The sequence below is a fragment of the Eschrichtius robustus genome, chromosome 1, assembly GCF_028021215.1.
Source record: "Eschrichtius robustus isolate mEscRob2 chromosome 1, mEscRob2.pri, whole genome shotgun sequence".
Taxonomy (NCBI): Eukaryota; Metazoa; Chordata; class Mammalia; order Artiodactyla; family Eschrichtiidae; genus Eschrichtius; species Eschrichtius robustus.
In genome coordinates, this window is record NC_090824.1 from 116,749,394 (window position 1) to 116,771,037 (window position 21,644).

The 21,644-nt window shown below is 39.0% G+C and overlaps 1 non-coding gene across 1 annotated transcript; it reads left to right on the top strand.

The window, feature by feature from the left end:
• The first annotated feature begins 19,583 nt into the window (after positions 1 to 19,583).
• Positions 19,584 to 19,712, top strand: LOC137752604 (small nucleolar RNA SNORA25). The gene has a single exon (XR_011071218.1). It is a non-coding gene; the product is annotated as a small nucleolar RNA SNORA25 (small nucleolar RNA).
• Positions 19,713 to 21,644: the final 1,932 nt, after the last annotated feature.

Below are 21,644 nucleotides of genomic sequence, written 5' to 3' on the forward strand. Positions count from 1 at the left end.
TCCCTGCCCTTTCGGTTATTTTGTTTTGTTTTTTGTTTTTATTGAAATATAGTTGATTTACAATGTTGTGTTAGTTTCAGGTGTACAACAAAGTGATTCAGATATATATATATATATTTTTTTTTAGAGTCTTTTCTATTATAGGTTATTACAAGATATTGAGTATGGTTCCCTGTGCTACATAGTAGGTCCTTATTGGTTATTTATTTTATATACAGTAATGTGTGTATTTTAATCCCAAACTCCTAATTTATCCCTGCCCCCCTTTTTCCTTTGGTAACCATAAGTTTATTTTCTATGTCTGTGAGTCTATTTCTGTTTTGCAAATAAGTTCATTTGTATCATTTTTTTTAGATTCCACATACAAGTGATATATTTGTCTTTCTCTGCTTGGCTCACTTCACTTAGTATGATAATCTCTAGGTCCATCCATGTTGCTGCAAATGGCATTATTTCCTTCTTTTTTGTGGCTGTAATCCATTGTGTATATGTACCACATCTTCTTTATCCATTCATCTGTCGATGGACACTTAGGTTACTTCCATGTCTTGGCTACTATAAATAGTGCTGCTATGAATATTGGGATGCATGTATCTTTTGTGAATAATCCAGGTATTGTTCACAATTACAACTGTTCTCAATTTCCCACATTGAGGGAGAATTATATATCCCTGCCCTTTTGAATTCAGAATGTCCATGTGATTTGCTTTGCCACAAACTAAAGTGAAAGTGTGTATTTGCTTTGGCTCTTTCCCCTTTGTGGGTGGGACACCTACAGATGTCCAAATGAAGACTGCTCTATCAACCATCATATACCAGAGTGGTATCCACTGAGGCCTCTCCTTTTCCCCTCTGGCTACTCCCTTTAGCCACCACCAAGACCATCAGACCAAGTAGACAACATTTCTCAAGGCCACAGATAGTAATTTTTTCCTCCTCGTCTTTATTGCCCTCACTAGCAGCCCATGTTTGCTAGCCTCACTTGCCAACATTTTCCTTTTGTCAGGACTCGGCTTGCCACATTCAGGCTGTATGCTGACCTCAAACTCAACCTACGGTCAAGGGGGCTTCCTGCTCACTGGAAAAGAACAATGGGTGGACCTGCGGTACGGTGGAGAAAAAAACCTTTGTTGTCACCGAGATTTGGAGACCACTGATGACTGCAGCATAATTTACTCTACCCTGGCTGCTTCACCAGGATTTGAATATGTGGCAATATAGAGATGGCAAATAAATGGAGAGAATTCGGAAAACATTTATGAAGAGCAATAGTTCAAAAGTGTTATTGCTTAAGGTATATGAAAAGAAAGTGAAGCCTGCTGTGTTTGAACCTACATTTTAAGAAAAATTGCAAGTTCTTATATCCAGCGATATCTATTCCTAGCTCAAGTCATTTTTTTCAAAGTTTTAGTGATTTCTCTACCTGCTTTTATTGCTTTTATTTAATCTCACACACAAAAAATTGACTCAATATTATTCCGTCATCTCCAGGTGACATTTAAAGATTGAATTAAATCCAGCAAGCTCTGATTTATGTCGCTCTGATAAACCATGACATTTCCCAAATGAGTCTATAAAAAATGCATAGATCATAGATTCTCCTGATGCTCTGAGGGTATAATGATGATTTCTACACTAAAGAAATACATAAATTCTACTTTTTAAATTGTCAGTGTATACCTATATCCTCTTGATTTAGGGAGTAAAATGAATATGTTATGAGAGAAGTGCTGTTCTTCAAAATTTAGAGACTATTCTCTGATTAAGTAAGAAGGCTTTGGACAAGAAACTAACCTCTCACAGCCACTTCCTAACCTTGTAATGGAAATACATATAATTTACAACTGTTTTATAATGGTTTTATGGCAAAGGAATGACTACATATATCCTAAAGCTATCATTCACCTTTCCTTTTTAATAAACAAAACTGTATCTTTTCATATAGGCTGTTACTAGCCAGGGCTTTCACACGCACACTCTCGTTTAATTCTATTAACAACTCAGAAGAGCATAATTGCACTCATTTTACAAGTAAGGATACTGAGTTTCAGAGAAGTTGAGGTTTTTCTATGAAATATTTATTATAAATTTAAGCCACAGAATTATACATAGTAGAGCAAAAACTCAAACCTCCAAATCCTGGCTCCCAGTATTTCAGTCAGCTTGGTATCCTTTAATATCCAGCCTTAATCACTCCTCTACTATGGATGAAGCCACAGGTATCATATTAACTGCTCCCCTCCATCTCTCCAGCTGTGCTTTCTGCTGGCCCATCAGGCTCTCCTTGCTCCTCTGGGTCTCACTAACCCCAGTTGCAGAGCCTGCACTGCCTATCCCATCTGTGCTTTGACATCGAAGTTCTCCTGGGCTCCTGAGCTCCTGTTTTACATCTTTCTCAAGTGACATCAAACCTGGTCCCTCCCATCTCACTCCTGGCCTTGGCTTTCCAGGTGGTCTAAAGCCCTAAATGCTACACTTGGCAGAGAACCCAGCATCCTTCCACTTTCATGTTTTATGCATTCTTTATACATATATGTGCATAGTGGGCTCTTATACAAAACTACTCATCTGTCCCACATTTTTAGTCCTTCAACATGTTTCCCTGTGAAAATAATTCACATTTGCATCCAACCCAGAACTAATAAAATGTTTTTGATGTCTATTCTTACCACCTAGATAGTTTGGGATTTGCTTTGTTTGTTTCTAGGTCACACACACATAACTGGTCACAGTGACTCTCCGCAGCCCACAAACACATTTGCTACTTGTATTTTACACACAAGTCCTCAGTTCAAAAGCACATGTCAAAGGAAGTCAACAATTGTAAACAACCCCTAGGCTCAAAAAATATGCCACGACTCAGGGACAATTTGCATGAGGTACGTCAACACATGTTGCCTTAACAAACGTAATTCTTCTTGACCAGATACATCCCAGGCAGCACAGTGGTCAAAAGATTTGCTGGTATATATGTGGTAAATTGGGAAAAGCATAGGGCAATGTAGCAATTCCTTTTTTGCTAGCCAAGTCATCGTCGTCACTATCCCTGGCCCTAATCTAGAGATTTAATAAGAAAAGGATCTTTAAATGGTCACAGTGTTTTGTTAAGTCTGGTGGAAAAGCTCAAACTGAGATGATCTGGCAAAAATGAACCTAAAGCTTTCCCAACGCATGAAGAGCCAGTGCCTTTTATTATCTAAGAAAATTTTTATCGCTGTTGTTCAAACATATAATTCATGCCTGCACTTCTCTTGTATCCTGCAGAGGGTCTGTCACAAGGCTGGGTGCTTAGATCATGGTTCAGCAGAAGACTCCTGGACTGGAAATCAGGCCACAGGCTTCCTGCTCCAAGCCCTGCCTTTACCTTACAGACTGTCTTTTAACTTCTCCAGACCTCTGGTTGCTCATCTGAGAGCAACGGCCTAGATGATCTCTTCCAACTCTAACTAGTTGGGTTCTCGTGACTTCCTTCAACCCACACTGGTTGATAGTAATAGGCTTATGCAAGTCATGTCCTGACCCTCCTCTTAAAACTCCAAGGTTGGCAGAGTTCCTTTGTGCAAATCTGCTGGTAGGCGTCTCAGTCAAAGATACCATACGAAAGGAAAATAACTGTAAACAGTGTAGAAAATGAGAATAGTATCTATGTCAGAGCCAGCGTGTTAAGCCAACCTTAGGGAATTGCTCATCGCAACAAAGAATGAGGGCAAATGAAAGGGAAAAAATTGAAAAGAAAAAATAGAACTGTTATTACTATGGGCCACTGACTTTATCAAATCCTGACAAGCCTCTTGACCTTGATTCTCGCTGCCTCAGCAATATTGCCTATGATGAATTCAGCAATAACTGAGAGCCTGGTTTTGTGAATGCCCACTAGTCGGTATTCACCACTTTTGAGCAAAGAGCTAGTGGCTGAAGAGCATTTAGTTTTTTTGCCAATATCTCTTCTGTTCCTCATCTTTAGAAAGAAAAAAAAAAATTTGGCCTGACACAATAATTAAGTGATATGCATAGCTGTACTCTCCTCATGCAGCTCCCATGAAGTTATTAATTCCAGCTTTCAATTGTCTTTATAAGCTATCAAATAAATGTTAAATTATTAAGAAGCCAGATTGTTATTTATTTATCCACATATGAGGTCCTACCAGCACTTATAAAGGCTGCTTCTCCTGCAGTGTTCCTCCTTCTTCCAGGGCCATGGCCATCCTCTTAGTTACCAAGGCTGAAAGCCTTAGCACTATCACTGAACTTTCCCTTCTTTAGCCCCCAAATCTGGTCAGTTGACCCAGTCTCTCACCTGTACCTCCAAAATGTTTTTGAAATTCACTCTGCCTTCCCCACTCCTGCTATCACTCTCCTGCTTATCCCATAATTCACCTTGCCTAGACCATTAAAAAAAAGTTCTCTTTTTTCCTCCTTACTCAGTCTCTCCTTTCTGTGATCTATCTTCCTTTGAAATAATCTTCCTGAACTTCATGTCACAGCTCTGCTCAAAACTTAGAATTCTTCTTTAGTTACAGGATAAAGTCTAAATCCCCTTGGCCTAGCATTCAAGCACTGTTGGCTTGTATTTCTAAAATATGTTGTCCATTGGGCTTCCCTGGTGGCGCAGTGGCTAAGAATCCACCTGCCAGTTCAGGGGACACGGGTTTGAGCCCTGGTCCAGGAAGATCCCACATGCCACGGGAGCAACTAAGCCCGTGTGCCACAACTACTGAGCCTGCACTCTAGAGCCCGTGAGCCACAACTGCTGAACCTGTGTGCTGCAACTACCAAAGCCCATGTGCCTAGAGCCCGTGCTCTGCAACAAGAGAAGCCACCACAATGAGAAGCCCGTGCACCTCAACAAAGAGTAGCCCCCACTTGCCGCAACTAGAGAGAGCCTGTGCGCAGCAATGAAGACCCAATGCAGCCAAAAATAAATAAATAAATTTATAAATTTATAAAAAATAAAATATGTTGTCCATAAAATACTATTTTTAGGTTAACTAGCTGTCACAATTAATTGTATGTGTCACTTTGGCTAGGTCATGTAACCCAGATATTTGCTCAAACATGAGTCTAGATGTTTCTATGAAGATATTTTTAGATGAGTGTTAACATTTAAATCAGTAGACTTTGAGCAAAGCATATTATCCTCTATAATGTTGGTGGTTCTCATCCAATCAGTTGAAGGCCTTAGGAGAATAAAGACTGACCTCCCTGAGTTAAAAAAAAAAAAAAAAAATTCTGCCAGCAAACTGCCTTTGGACACAAACTGCAATACAGCAGCTCTTCCCTGGGTCTACAGCCTGCCAGCCTTTCCTGTATATTTTGAACTTGCCAGCCTCCACAATTGTGTGTAATAATTCCTTAACATATCAATCTCTCTCTCTCTCTTTCTCTCTCTGCCCCTCCCCCCATATTGGTTTTGTTTCTCTGGAGAACCCTGTATTAGCTTAATGCAAAAAAAGTTCAGTGGGCAAATGCTTTCAGGAAATGAAATAGTTTTATAGTGAGTCTTCTAAAATCTAATATTATTCTCGTGTGTACTCTAAAGCACTAAGTCATGCTAGTTTGTGTCCCAAAACTCAGAGGAAGAAAAACATTGTAGTTTGAAACAGCTGGGAAAAGAGGATGGCAGAACGTTCTTAGGGAGAGAACATCTACTTACCTAGGTAACTCCTTGGTTATGAATTCTGAGGCTCTACCTTCAAGCACAGCCCAGATGTGAGAAGTCTACACAATGCCTTCAATTGTTCTACACGATAAATGAGCTGGAAACTTGGAGTTATCTTTTGCTGTCTAAGTGAGGGACTTGAGAAACTTCGGACCTGTGTGTCTAAATGAGCACAACTGGGGCAGACCTGAGATTAGAATGTGACTCCTACACCAGGCTGAACTGAGGATGCAGACTAAACGTGGAAGAAGAGGTGAGTCACAGGTGAAAAGAAAGACTAGAGATCAAAAAAGAGATTGGAAAAGCAGAGTCTCAGAGGAGGGAATCATCCACAAAGTGAACAAGTTCACACTGGAAAAGAAAGGAGATTTGACACCTCTGACATAAGAGAGAAGGAACTCAAGGGTGAAAAGGAAAGGGGCATGCCAGAAACATTCTGAGGCAAGGAGGAGGGAAGTTGGAGAAGCATGTTAAATTCTTTCATCATCTCAGGAAATTGGAAGGCTTAGGGGGAGGAAGAGTAGGCTTCAGATTCAGGCCCGTGATGTGAATCCTGGCTCTATTACTTAACTACTCATGTAACTAAGACAAGCTACTTTTCTCCACTGTACTGAGGTAAAATATGGCAACATAGAAAGAAATCGATGAAGGTTTATTACCATTACATTGTTGTTGTAATGAAGCACTAGCCTTATTTATTTAACAGATGGTTTATGTAGTACTTACTATATGCCAAGCACTACTCAACAAGCTTTACACATATTATCCTACTGAATCATCAGAGCAACCCTATCAGGTAGGTGTGATTATTATGTCTCATTTTCCTGATGAGTAAATCAGGGCCAAAGAGGTTAAGTATCTTTCTGAAGGTAATAAGTGGTATAGAAGTTAGATAAAGAGGTATATTTTTAGATACGCTAGAAGCCAAACATCTTTATCCCCAACCAGAAGTTCATCAGTTTGAAGTATTAATTGTGCACTCACTGCTAAGTATAGTGGGGCCAGAGAGGTCAAGTCTCTTTCTTCACAAAAAACAACAAAATTAAAAATAGTAAACAAAATTATTATAACACAGTCTCAAACATGACACCTAAAAGTCAAAATACATTTAGGGATTCTGTATTTTTGGCATTCTGTGAAAGGAAATCCTCTTATAATATTAAGTCTGTTCAATTTTTAGCAGTTACATAAGTTTCTAGAAATCCATAATATATAAAAATAGAGACCCTCTGCTGCACTTACACATGAGACAATAAAATTTATATTTTAGGATAAAGCATCTGCTCAGAGTATCTTCAAAGTGTGATACCTAAGTATGGTTTACCTGTATGTAAATTCACACATGCAGGAATCAAAAAAGGTTATAGAACAAATTAGGAAATTATTAAAATTTGCAATGATTGTAATCCTCATCTTTCGTTCCACTTTGAAGGTTACAAGTACTTCCACATACACACATTCTATTCTGATTGATCCCATGGTGGGCAGTGGGCATGTGACACAGCTGGCAGGACACAGTTTTGGAATCAGGGAAATAGGGTCTGATGCTTCTTCTCCCTGATGCTGGCTGCTATGTAAAGTTGAAAACTTCTTTAAATACTTCATGACTAAATTTTCTCAACTCCAGAAATGAAGAGAGCAAGGACTACATCAAGTTTTGTACAATTAAAATAATGCATTTAAAAATTTCTGATACCCAGCCTGGCTCATTTCAGGGAGAAGGGTAAACTAAAATCTACCAGAAGCTAAGTTCTCCTGGTCCATCTGAGCCCACCCCACTCAGTGAAAATAAAGTCACCTTTCACATTGTCCATGTTCTTGTAAAGGAAATATTGTGATCTTGAAGTTTTATTACTTATGGGAAATAAAGTGACTACTTCACAATGACTTTTCCTACTAGTGTGTCTTGACATTTCTAAACCACTCTCCTTCAAACTGAGATAAAAATTCAGTTTTACTCAGAAAGGCCACAGGTTTGAATTTAAACCAAAGGGCACAGAAAAGAGGCCTACACCTCACGTTCATGCTGCAGATCCAGCACTATTTGGATAGTATCTTTAAAAATATCGAGGGCTAAATGCCATGCAGTATCCTGGATTGGATTTTGGAACAGAAAAAGGACATCAATGGAAAAAGTAGTAAAATATGAAAGAAGTCTGGAGTTTAATTACTACTGTTAATTTTTTACTTCTCACAAATGTACCAGGTTTATAGTACCAGGGTTATTCAAGATGATAACATTAGGGGAAACAGGGTGAGAAGTATAGAGGAACTCTTGGTTCTATCTGTGCAACTTTTCTGTTGTCTAAAATTATGTCAAAATCAAAAATTTATTTTAAAAAATTATTAAGGGGACCTAAGTTTCTTACTGTTGGAGGAGGGAGTTATAAGTACAAAAAGGGGAAACAGAGGCGGGGTCAAGATGGCAGTGTGAGAAGACATGGAATTAGCATTTCCCCACAACTAAGGCATGTGCCAGCCACTGGTGGGGGACTCTGATGCCCAAGGAGACGGGAGGAAGCCCAGAGTGAAATGCCCGGAATCGGGCAGAAGTTCCTGTGGTGGGAGTTCCAAGTCTGAACCACCAGACTAACAGAGAACCTCACACCCCAGGGAATATTCATTGGAGTGAGGTCTCACAGAGGTCCTCATCTCAGCACCAAGACCCAGCTCTACCCAATAGCCTACAAACTCCAGTGTTGGAAGCCTCAGGCCAAACAACAAGTAAAACAGGAACACAATCTCACTCATAAAAAGAAAAAAGAAAACAGAAAAAAAATGAGATGGCAAAAAAATGTCACAAATAAAGGAGCAAGGTAAAATCCTACAAGACCATATAACTGAAGAGGAAATAGGCAATCTACCTGAGAAAGAATTCAGAGTAATGATAGTAAAGATGATCCAGAATCTCGGAAATAGAATGGAGAAATACAAGAAATGTTTAACAAAAATCTAGAAGAACTAAAGAAAAAACAGAGATGAAAAACACAATAATTGAAATGAAAAATACACTAGAAGGAATCAATAACAGAATAACTGAGGCAGAAGAACGAATAAGTGAGCTGGAAGACAAAATGGTGGAAATAACTGCTGAAGAGAAGAATAAAGAAAAAAGAATGAGAAGAATTGAAGACAATCTCAGAGCCATCTGGGGCAACACTAAACACACCAACATTCGAACTATTGCGGTCTCAGAAGAAGAAGAGAAAAAGAAAGGGTCTGAGAAAATATTTGAAGAGATTATAGTTGAAAACATCCCTAACATGGGAAAGGAAATAGTCACCCAAGTCTAGGAAGCACAGAGAGTCCCATACAGGATAAACCCTAGGAAAAATACACCAAGACACATATTAATCAAACTAACAAAAATTAAATTCAAAGAAAAAATATTAAAAGCAGCAAGGGAAAAACAAAAAATAACATAAAAAGGAATCCCCATAAGGTTATCAGCTGATTTTTCAGTGGAAACTCTGTAGGGCAGAAGGGAGTGGCAGGATATACTTAAAGTGATGAAAGAGAAAAACCTACAACCAAGATTACTCTGCCCAGCAAGGATCTCACTCAGATTCGATAGAGCAGTCAAAAGCTTTTCAGAAAAGCAAAAGCTAAGAGAATTCAGCACCACTAAACCAGCTTTACAACAAAGGCTAAAGAAACTTCTCTAAGCAGGAAACACAAGAGAAGAAAAAGACCCACAAAAACAAATTCAAAACAATTAAGAAAATGGTAATAGGAACATACATATCGATAATAACCTTGAATGTAAATGGATTAAATGCCCCAACCAAAAGACACAGACTGGCTGAATGGATACAAAAATAAGACCAGTATATATGCTGTCTACAAGAGACACACTTCAGACCTAGGGACACATACAGACTGAAAGTGAAGGGATGGAAAAAGATATTCCATGCAAATGGAAATCAAAAGAAAGCTGAAGTAGCAATATTCATATCAGATAAAACAGGCTTTAAAATAAAGACTATTATAAGAGATAAGGAAGGACACTACATAATGATCAAGGGATCAATCCAAGAAGAAGATATAACAATTATAAATGTTTATGCACCCAACATAGGATCACCTCAATACATAAGGCAAATGCTAACAACCATGAAAGGGGAAATCAACAGTAATGCAATAATAGTGGGGGACTTTAACACCCCACTTACACCAATGGACAGATCATCCAAACAGAAAATAAATAAGGAAACACAAGCTTTAAATGACACAATAGACCAGAGAGATTTAATTGATATTTATAGGACATTCCACACAAAAGTGGCAGAATACACTTTCTTCTCAAGTGCACATGGAACATTCTCTAGGATAGATCATATTGTGGGTCACAAATCAAGCCTCAGAAAAATTAAGAAAATTGAAATCATATCAAGCATCTTTTCCAACCACAACTCTATAAGATTAGAAATCAATTACAGGAGAGAAACTGTAAAAAACACAAATACATGGAGGCTAAACAGTGTGCTAAATAACCAAGACATCACTGAAGAAATCAAAGAGGAAAAAAATATACATGTGAACAAATGACAATGAAAACATGACGACCCAAAACTTATGGGAAGTAGCAAAAGCAGTTCAATGAAGGAAGTTTATAGCAATTAAATCCCACCTCAGAAAACAAGAAAAATCTCAAATAAACAGTCTAACCTTACACCTAAGCAACTAGAGAAAGAAGAAGAAAGAGAACCCAAAGTCAGCAGAAGGAAAGAAATCATAAAGATCAGAACAGAAATAAATGAAATAGAAACAAAGAAAAGAATAGCAAAGATCAATACAACTAAAAGTTGGTTCTTTGAGAAGACAAACAAAAGTGATAAACCTCTAGCCAGACTCATCAAGAGAAAAAGGGAGAGGACTCAAATCAATAAAATTAGAAATGAAAAAGGAGAAATCACAATTGATACAGCAGAAATACAAGGGATTATAAGAGACTACTCAAACAGCTATATGGCAATATAATGGACAACCTCGAAGACATGGACAAATTCTTGAGAAGGTACAATTTTCCAAGACTGAACCAGGAAGAATTAGAAAATATATACAGACCTATCACAAGTAATGAAATTGAAACCATAATTAAAAATCCTCCAACAAACAAAAGTCCAGGACCAGATGGCTTCACAGGTGAATTCTATCAAACATTTAGAGAAGAGCCAACACTCATCCTTCTCAAATGCTTCCAAAAAATTGCAGAGGGAGAAACACTCCCAAATTCATTCTATGAAGCCAGCATCACCCTGTTACCAAAACCAGAAAAAAAAATCACAAAAAAGGAAAATTATAGACCAATATCACTGATGAACATACATGTAAAAATCCTGAACAAAATACTAGCAAACAGAATCCAGCACCACTTTAAAAAGATCATACACCAAGCTCCCCTGGTAGCTCAGCAGTTAAGAATCTGCTTGCCAATGCAGAGGACACGGGTTCAAGCCCTGGTCCAGGAAGATCCCACATGCTGCAGAGCAACTAGCCTGTGTGTCACAACTACTGAGCCTGTACTCTAGAGCCCACAAGCCACACTACTGAGCCCACATGCCTAGAGCCCATGCTCCACAACAAGAGAAGCCACCACAATGAGAAGCTCACGCACCGCAACAAAGGGTAACCCCTGCTTGCCACAACTAGAGCAACCCCTTGCACAGCAACGAAGACCCAACGCAGCCAAAAATAAATAAATAAAATAAATAAATTAAGAAAAAAAAAGGATCATACACCATGATCAAGTGGGATTTATCCCAGGGATGCAAGGATTTTTCAATATACACAAATCAATCAATGTGATACACCACATTAACAATTTAAGGAATAAAAACCATATGATCATCTCAATAGATGCAGAAAAAACTTTTGAAAAAATTCAACACCCATTTATGATAAATACTCTCCAGAAAATGGGCACAGAGGGAAGCTACCTCAACATAATAAAGGCCATATATGACAAACCCACAGCAAGCATCATACTCAGTGGTGAAAAACTGAAAACATTTCCACTAAGATCAGGAACAAGACAAGGATGTCCACTTTCGCCAACTTTATTCAATATAGTTTTGGAAGTCTTAGCCAAGGCAATCAGAGAAGAAAAAGAAACAAAAGGAATATAAATTGGAAAAGAAGAACTGTCACTGTTTGCCAATGACATGATACTATACATAGAGAATCCTAAAGGTGCCACCAGAAAACTACTAAAACTAATCAATGAATTTGGTAAGTTTGCAGGACCCAAAATTAATGCACAGAAATCTCTTGCATTCCTATTCACTAATGACGAAAAATCTGAAAGAGAAATTAAGGAAATGCTCGCATTCACCGTTGCAACAGAAAGAATAAAATACCTAGGAATAAACCTGCCTAAGAAGGTGAAAGACTTGTACTCAAAAAACTATAAAACACTGATGAAATAATATCAGATGGAAAAATATACCATGTTCTTGGATTGGAAGAATCAATATTGTGAAAATGACTATACTGCCCAAAGCAATCTACAGATTGATTGCAATCCCTATCAAACTGCCGATGGCATTCATCACAGAACAAAATATTTTACAATTCGTATGGAAACACAAAAGACCCTGAATAGCCAAAGCAATCTTGACAAAGAAAAACGGAGTTAGAGGAATCAGGCTCCCCGACTTCAAACTATACCACAAAGCTACAGTAATCAAGACAGTATGGTACTGGCACAAAAACAGAAATATAGATCAATGGTACAGGATAGAATGCCCAGAGATAAACCCATGCACATACAGGCACCTGATATATGACAAAGGAGGCAAGAACATACGATGGAGAAAAGACAGCCTCTTCAATAATTGGTGCTGGGAAAACTAGACAGCTACATGTAAAAGAATGAAATTACAACACTACCTAACACCATACACAAAAATAAATTCCAAATGGATTAAAGACTTAAATGTAAAACCAGATACTATAAAACTCTTAGAGGAAAACATAGGAAGAACACTCTCTGACATAAACCACAGCAAGATCTTTCATGACCCACCTCCTAGAGTAATAGAAATAAAAACAAAAATAAACAAATGAGACTTAATTCAACTTAAAAGCTTTTGCACAACAAAGGAAACCATAAACAAGACAAAAAGACAACCCTTATAATGGGAGAAAATATTTTTAAATGAAACAACAGACAAAGGATTAATCTCCAAAATATACAAACAGCTCATGGAGCTCAAAATCAAAAAAACTAACAATCCAGTTAAAAAATGGGCAGAAGACCTAAATAGATATTTCACCAAGGAAGAAATACAGATGACCAAGGGCACATGAAAGATGCTCAACATCACTAATTATTAGAAAAATGCAAATCAAAACTACAATGAGGCATCACCTCATGCTGGTCAAAATGGCCATTATCAAAAAATCTAGAAACAGTAAATGCTGGAAAGGGTGTGGTGAAAAGGGAACCCTCCTGCATTGTTGGTGGGAATGTAAATTGATACAACCACTACGGAGAACAGTATGGAGGTTCCTTAAAAAACTAAAAATAGAACTACCACATGACGCAGCAATCCCACTACTGGGCATATACCCTGAGAAAACCATAATTCAAAAAGAGTCATGTACCACAATGTTCATTGCAGCACTATTTAGAATAGCCAGGATATGCAAGCAACCTAAATGTCCATCGACAGATGAATGGATAAAGAAGATGTGGCACATATATACAATGGAATATTACTCAGCCAGAAAAAGAAATGAAATTGAGTTATTTGTAGTGAGTTGGATGGACCTAGAATCTGTCATACAGAGTGAAGTAAGTCAGAAAGAGAAAAACAAATACCGTCAGCTAAAGCATACATATGGAAGCTAAAAAAAAAAAAATTATACTGATGAACCTAGTTGCAGGGCAGGAATAAAGATGTAGAGGTAGAGAATGGACCTGAGGACATGGGGTGGGTGGGGGAAGCTGGGGCAAAGTGAGAGTAGCATCGACATATATACACTACCGAATGTAAAACAGTTAGTTAGTGGGAAGCAGCAGCATAGCACAGGGAGATCAGCTCCATGCTTTGCGATGACCTAGAGGGGTGGGCTAGGGAGGATTGGAGGCAGGCTCAAGAGGGAAGGCATATGGGGACATATGTATGCATATGGCTGATTCACTTTGTTGTACAACAGAAGCTAACACAGTATTGTGAAGCAATAAAGATCTATCAAAAAAAAAAAAAAAAGAATTCCCAACAAAAGTGGTTTATAGGGACTTCCCTGGTGGTCCAATGGTAAAGAATCTGCCTTCCAATGCAAGGGACGCAGGTTCCCTGACCAGGGAACTAAGATCCCACATGCCGTGGGGCAACTAAGCCTGCGCACCACAACTACTGAGCTCGTGCACCTCAACTAGAGCCACAAACTACAGAGCCCACAAACTACAGAGCCCACGTGCTCTGGAGCCCATGCACCACAACTAGAGAAGAGAAAACCCGCAAGCCCCAACTAGAGAGAAGTCTGCGTGCTACAACGAAGAGCCTGCATACTGCAACAAAAGATTCCACGTGCCACAACTAAGACCCAACACAGCCAAAAATAAATAAAATAAATAAATAAATAATAAATTAATCTTTTTTAAAAAAAGAGTGGTTTACATAGTTTTGGTGTGGTGGTTAATAGGGCAGGCTCTGGAGACAGAATGCTGGTTTTTAAATCCTTGCTCTATTGTTAGGTGTGTGGGCAACTGTGGACAATTTACTTCAAGCACTTTATGCTTCAGCTTCCTCAGTTTAAGATGGGAAAATAATGGTATCTCCACTCTAGGATTGCTGCAAATGTAAAAAGGGTTAATCCCTGCAAAGCACTTAGAACAGGGCTTGGCTAGTCCAGGAAGTCTGGGGTGAGGCAAGTCCAGCTTGGGTTCAGTTTCTGTGACATCAGTGAGAAGCAATAGTTTCCCCTCTTTCTGTCCTGTCACCTCCAGTGTGTTGACTGTTAATCTCATGTAACAAGATGGGAGCCACAGTTTCAGGCATCACATGTAGAAATAATGCCTGACAGGGAAGGAAGAAGAAAGCTGTTTCCTTTCTTGTTTTCATTTTAAGAAGGAAGAAAGCCATCCCCAGACAACTTTTCCTTGTGTCCCTCAGACCATAATGGGGTCTGAGAAAGCAAGTATCAGGATTCTCACACTCTAGTGTAATTTCTGCTAGCAAAGAAGCTACAACAGTGAAGATGACTGTTTGTTAGGCCACTAACAATGTAAGGAAACAATTTCAAAGTTGTTAAGTTGCTTAAGGTCGCCCAGCTAGTCTATGACAGAGCTGGAACATAACAAGTCTGGACCTTCTGCTAAAAATGCCCTCTCCCAGACCACTGCATACAGATTGTATTGCCTTGCTAGGGTTACTGTGACAAAGCAACACATACTGGCTGGAGCTGAAGCAACAGAAATTTATTGTTTCACAGTTTGGGAGGCTAGAAGTCCAAGGTCAAGGTGTTAACAGTTTGTTCCTTCTGAAGGCTCTGAGGAAGAACCTGTTTCATGCTTGCCCCTTAGCTTCTGGTGGTTTGCTGGAAATCCTTGGCATTCCTTGGCTTGCAGAAGTATCACTCTTATCTCTGGCTTCATCTTTACATGGTGATCTGTCTGTATCTGTCACTAAATGTCCCCTTGATATAAGAACATCAGTCATATTGGATGAGAGTCTACCCTAATGATGTCATTTTAACTTGATTACCTGTATAAAGACCCTATCTCCTGTGTCCTGTATCTGTAAATTTCACAAATGAAAAGTTATCCTCTCTCCACTGCCCCCAGTCACCCAGTTACCAGCCCCTAAGGAGCTGTTGTTATCAGGTGCTTGTGTATCTTTCTAGAGATTGATTATGCATTTAAACTCTTACACTGTTTTTTTATTTTGTTTTGTTTTTTAATGCACACACAGAATGATTCTCATCTCCATATCTGGTTTCATGAAGTGCTGAGGAATCTCATGAAATGTCAATGGACACTGCTTAACGTCCTTCCAAAAGAGAAGTCATTCAGATGGGAATAAGCCACAGCCTTAGTACAGCTAAGACACGCCCCACAGTCCTTCATGTTTACTACTGAGCTGTTGAAAACTTGATTGTAATTCCTATAGAATACTTAAGTAAATTCTGCCCTGACATTTTATTTTCATTCTCTATTTATACTGATTTTAACAGTTTTTAAATATAATTGATATACGATAAAAATTGCACACGTTTAATGCATACAATTTGACGAGTTTAACATATGCATACACCTGTGATATTATCACCACAATCAAAGTAATGAAGATACCCATCACCTCCAAAAAAGTCACATGGCAATCACAGAATCTTTAGCTTCTCTCTGAAGTACCTAGATAACGGTATCCAATGCACATTTCCTATGTTGTTGTAACAGATGCTAAAACCTCCACCAATTGGAAGAAGTTAACTACTTGATGATCATGAGCCCCTTAGCCTCCAGACCTACTGGAGCCTAAGGATGGATAATGTTAACCCTTATGACACCACCCTGTTACCTCACCATCAACCAATCAGAGAATTGTGCACAAGCTGATCACATGCCCTGTGACTCCCCTCCCTCACCTGGCCTTTAAAAGTGCTTTCCTGAAACCCATCAGGGAGGTTCGGGTTTTTTGAGAATTAGATGCTCTGGACTCCACGTCTGGCACTTTACAATAAACGTGGCACTTTCCTTCACCACAACCCGGTGTCAGTAGATTGGCTTCACTGTGCATAGGCAAGTGGACCCAAGTTTGGTTTGTAACAGTACGTGCTGGACTTCAACAAATCAATTTGGGGAGAGACACAATTCAACCCATAATAACATGGGTGAAAACTGTCTTAAATGGAAACCAAGAATCTTAGTAGAAAATAAGGGAGGGGATGACATCCTTCTATTTACCCAACTGATAGAGAAGTAATTTTAAAATACTGGTTCAGACAAAAACATCCACAGACATAATACAGGAAAAAGTATAGGTTAACTGAGATCAAAAATAAATATTCCTTCAACATAACTAGTAACTATTCTGAGGGGTAAAAAGTGTGCTGTTTTGGTCCCTTGCATCTTTTTTGTCTCTGACAAGGGATAATGCATTACTCATAATGTAATAATGCTTTGCTTGATGGAAGTGCTTTTAATTGAAACCCTTAGGGGGAAAAAAAACATGAAACAGATCTTATCTTCCTTTTTATTTTCTAAGAGGTCAAGTATTTAAGGATTCTAAAATTTAGTCTATTAAGGACAAGAGCTTTGTTCTTAACTGTCATCATGGGTCACTCATCTCACTAAACAAAAGCTTGTCATTGGTCACTAGGAGATGAGGCAAGGACTCAAAGGGTCACACTTGGAAAAAACAATTCATGTTTTTGGATATTGAGATCACTGTGTCTAATAGCTAATATTAAGAAATAGCAGGCATTAAACAGTCACTGTGTGGTAAGCACCTGTCTAAGCAAAGCACGGCACTTTGCAAGGGTGAATTCATTTTGTTCTCAAAAAACAATTTTATAAGGATGTAACTATTTCCATACCCTTGCTGTAGATAAAAAGGCTAAAGCATAGAAAGATTGTTCAAGACCATCCCTAGTAAGTGGCAAAGCCAAGGGTTTGAACCCAGGTCTGCTTAATTTCAGAGCTCACACTCTTAGAGCAATGGACTTAATGTCAGATACTAGTTTTGTCACTGACTCCATAAAGCTAAGAAATCTTTTCATCTGTGAAGTGTGTATAAAACTGTCTAGCTCAATTATGAGAAAGCTGACATTTTCCCTTAGACCTCTCACCCTTGAATAAAAATACTTGACCATATGTGCCCTTTGTCCCAGTAAGAGGGGTAATTGGTTTGGGTTTTCAGACCACCACACAAATATCATTTGTCTAAATAAGGGTTCTTCCTGAGCCCCACTCCCTCAATACTTGGTGTGTAGACTTTCCTCTAGCATCACTTTGTATTTTCTTCACCAGTGTTGCATCTCAGCTCATAAAACATCAGTCACCTTCTGCATCCAGCCTCCTTTCCTTCTGTTAGCTATGTCCGGCTTTCAGTGCCATCTAGAACTGCACAGCTGCCAATAATGGCTTTCTTCCCTCTCTTTATGTTGTTCAGGTCTCCAGACAATAATGGGCTTCCAACTTCCATCCTGTAGAAGCTATGAAAATGGGAGCCACAGGAGCAAAGTGGGGCATCATTCATCCTGTTCTTTCTCCTATTAGAGTAGATGAGCAGCCCCTTTCACCTAAAAGCAATCTTCTGCCTATGCTTTAGGTTCAACCCCTTTTTGCTTCTACTGGTATGTTCACTATTAATTCTCTCTTTTGTTAAACCTCAGGGTTTAGAAGTTGTGTTAATGATTCCCAGTTTATGGCATATTTTCATCACTGATCCATGCAAAGTTCCTATTTATCTGCATTCTCTCACCACATTCCCATTTCCCATGTCTTACCTCCCAGGCAACCTTTACATTCTGTTTTAATGTTCTTTGTATATTGTATTAGTCAAGATTCCTCAGGAAAACAGAACTAATAGGAGGAGACCGTGTGTGTGTGTGTGTGTGTGTGTGTGTGTGTGTGTGTGTGTGTGTGTGTGTGGCGAGAGACAGAGAGAGACAAAGAGAGAGGGAGGGAGAATGAGCAAGGGCAAGAGCACGAGCTCAGTGGGGGGCAGGCTGAGATTTAGAGAACTTGCTCACGCAATTGTGAAGCCTGGCAAAGCTGCAATCAGTAGGCAAGTCAGCAGGCTGGAAACTCAGGTAACAGTTGATATTATAATCTGGAGCCCAAAATCTACAGACTAAAAGGTCAGGCATGGTGTCTATGTTTCAAGCCTGAAGAAGAATTTCTTCTTCTTCAGGAAATCTGTATTTGCTCTTAAGGCCTTCAACTGATTGGATGAGGCCCAGCCACATTATGGAGGATAATCTGATTTACCTCCAGATAACTGATTTTAAGTGTTAATCACTTTCACAGATACCTTCACAGAAACATCTAGACTAGTATATGACCAAACTGACTACCATAGCCAAGGTGACACAAAGTGAACCATGACATATGGATTACAAAAAATGGGTATCACTGTTGTGTGTTTTTGAATTTATGTAAATAATATTGTGTTAATAATTCCAGCTCAAAGCAGTCCTGTGTCAGGCAGCATCAGCATCACCTGTGGTCTCTATACAAATGCAGAACCTTAGGCCTACCCCAGACCTAATAAGACAGAATCTGCATTGTAATAATATCTCCCTTATTTCCTACCCAATTCAGAGAGATACTGAGAAGACTAAATTGGATGAAGAGCAATTTTACTCGTAAGTATATATTAGAATAAAATTAATGTATACATTCCAGGAAACATGTTAAGAATTCCCTTAGCCTTATTAATTATGATATACAAACTTGTTGTTTGTTAACCAGACAACAAGCTTATTATCTGATGATGCATTAATCAGTGTGGTGCATTCATCAGTGATCCCATTCCCAAAGTTTCGTTAAAGGTTAGCTGCACATGACAGCCTTACAGTAGGCGGTACTATAAGGAAATGAAGCAATAGAACCAATGCTCAATATGACCAAGACAGCACAGAAACAGGACAGCAGTCACAGAAGAAAGAAACATATAGAGGTCAGGGAATGCCTGGATGGAGAAGGCCAGAGCAAAAGATGGCCAGGAGAAACAAAACTCCTGAAGCTCCTTCTAGATCTTGGGGAAGAAGCTGGATTTCCTACAACATGTGGAATAGGGGCTCAGTCCACTCTACTCATATATTTCATGGAAGAGTGATTCCAGCAGTCTGAAGGACTTGAGCGTGCCAGGAAATGGATGCTTTGTCACCTTCACCTTGTCAGCATCCGGCATGAGAGTTTAATATTTTTACCAACAGCCTTATATAGGCCTCAATTAAATATTATAGATGAAGGCCATTTCCAAGTGGGCTTGTGGAGCTGTGAAACAAGGACCTCTTAACACTATGACCAGAGATTGAAGTTCTCTTGAGGATGCCACAGTCACTTAATAGTGCTATGTGCTCCTAAAAAGATGTAGCCACTCAGGACTTCCCTGGTGGTCCAGTGGTAAAGAATCCTCCTTCCAATGCAGAGGACGTGGGTTTGATCCCTGGTCAGGGAACTAAGATCCCACACGCTGCAGGGCAACTAAGCCCGCGTGCCAAAACGACTGAACTTGCATGCCTCAAAGACAGCCCACGTGCCTCACACTACAGAGCCCACACACCCTGGAGCCCATGCTCCACAACTAGAGAGAGAAAACCCGCGCACCACAGCTAGAGAGAAGCACACCTGCCGCAACGAAAGATCCCTCAACGAAGGGAGGGATGCCTCAGCGAAGATCCTGCGTGCCACAACTAAGACCCAACACAGCCAAAAAAATAAAGAAAATTAATTAATTAAATTTTTAAAAACGTAGCCACTCATAATCATGACAGTTCACCCACAAAAAGCCATGATTGGTGATGTGGGCAAGTAAATAAATAACTCAAAATTCAATAAAAAAATTATAGGTCACTTTGGTCTCATAAAAAGAATACCCTAAAATCCCAGGTTAAAGGCTTTCTGTGTAAGAGAGAAAGCAAAGAACAAAACGGGTAGGGTGTCTGGTTAAAAACAAAACTTGAATCTGTCAAGTATCATCCATACTGCCCAGAAAATTTTGCTGTAGTCAGGTCAATTCCTTAAGTCTCCTCTGTTTTCTCCCATAATTTTTTCTTTGCCATAGAAAGGTTACATGAAGGCCATGGCCTTATGTTTATAAACATGTTTCCTTGTTGGTAACTCTTAGATCTCAAACAATTTTAAAATGTTGAGAGACCTTCAAGCTTCTAGAAAGCTTACTCAAAGCGAAGTGGGAGAAGAATTTGGTTTCCTCTGCCCAGATAGATAACACGTGGAATGAAAAGGGTGTAGTGCAATATAATTGCCCAAGCAATGTGGTTTTCTTCTCTATGCCAACAAATACCTCCTACACCATCAAACATACTCCCCTAAATGCTGATGATTCATTTCACGTAAACATGGTGAGGCAGCGACCACTCTGGAGGAGACTGAAGGAGGAAAAACAGGGTCCTGTCACTATACATTTAACATCCCTACATTGTCCTTCCAACCTTTTATGTCAAAAGTCACATAGGCTAATAAACAGGGAGAAAGTAATGAAAGACTATCTTCCTTATATAAGGGCAATTAAAATTAAAAGTAACCTCTGGAACTCTAGAACTAGAGGATATAAAAGGCAAAAAGCTCCATCACTTGTGCTTTTGTTTTCTTCAACAGGGTCTTCTTCCCTGGGTTTTATTATTGAGAATCATACAATTATCCCATCTTCCCCTCTCCTGAGTTGCCATTCTCTTGGTACTGTGTGGTACCTGTATGTTCAAAATGTGACAGCCTCATATTTTTTTTATTTCTAAAAAATGTCCCCAGTGCCTCAAAGGTTTATCTGTTCATACACACAATTTTTAAAAGATATTAAGGGACTGAAGAAAAGAATAATAATCTAGGCAGCCCTAGGCACATCAAGTTTTAATAGGGAAAAAGTCTCATTTCCCAACCCTCTATAGCCTTTTTGGGAGAGGTTCAGTCAGTTAACTTCAGCACACTGTTGAGGTCTCTGCCATCGCTGGGGATCAGACAAAAGCCGGGAGTCATAAAGTTAAAGTTTAATGTAAAACTAATGGAAACTGAACTAAGTCAAGAGCACATTTGGTGTAAGAATCATACAGCAGACTTCAAATGTGGTGGCAGATACACTTATCAAACATGAAAAATCATGGTAATACAGTATCACCAAAAGAAAATGACAATTTTCCCAAACCCAAAGACATGGAATACTGTGGTCTAACTGATTAAGAACTTAAAATAGCTGTTATGAAGAAATTCAAGAAGCTACAAGCTACAAGAAAACTCAGGAAGGCAATACAGTGATCTCAGGAATAAAATTAACAGAATGAGTATTTTACCAAA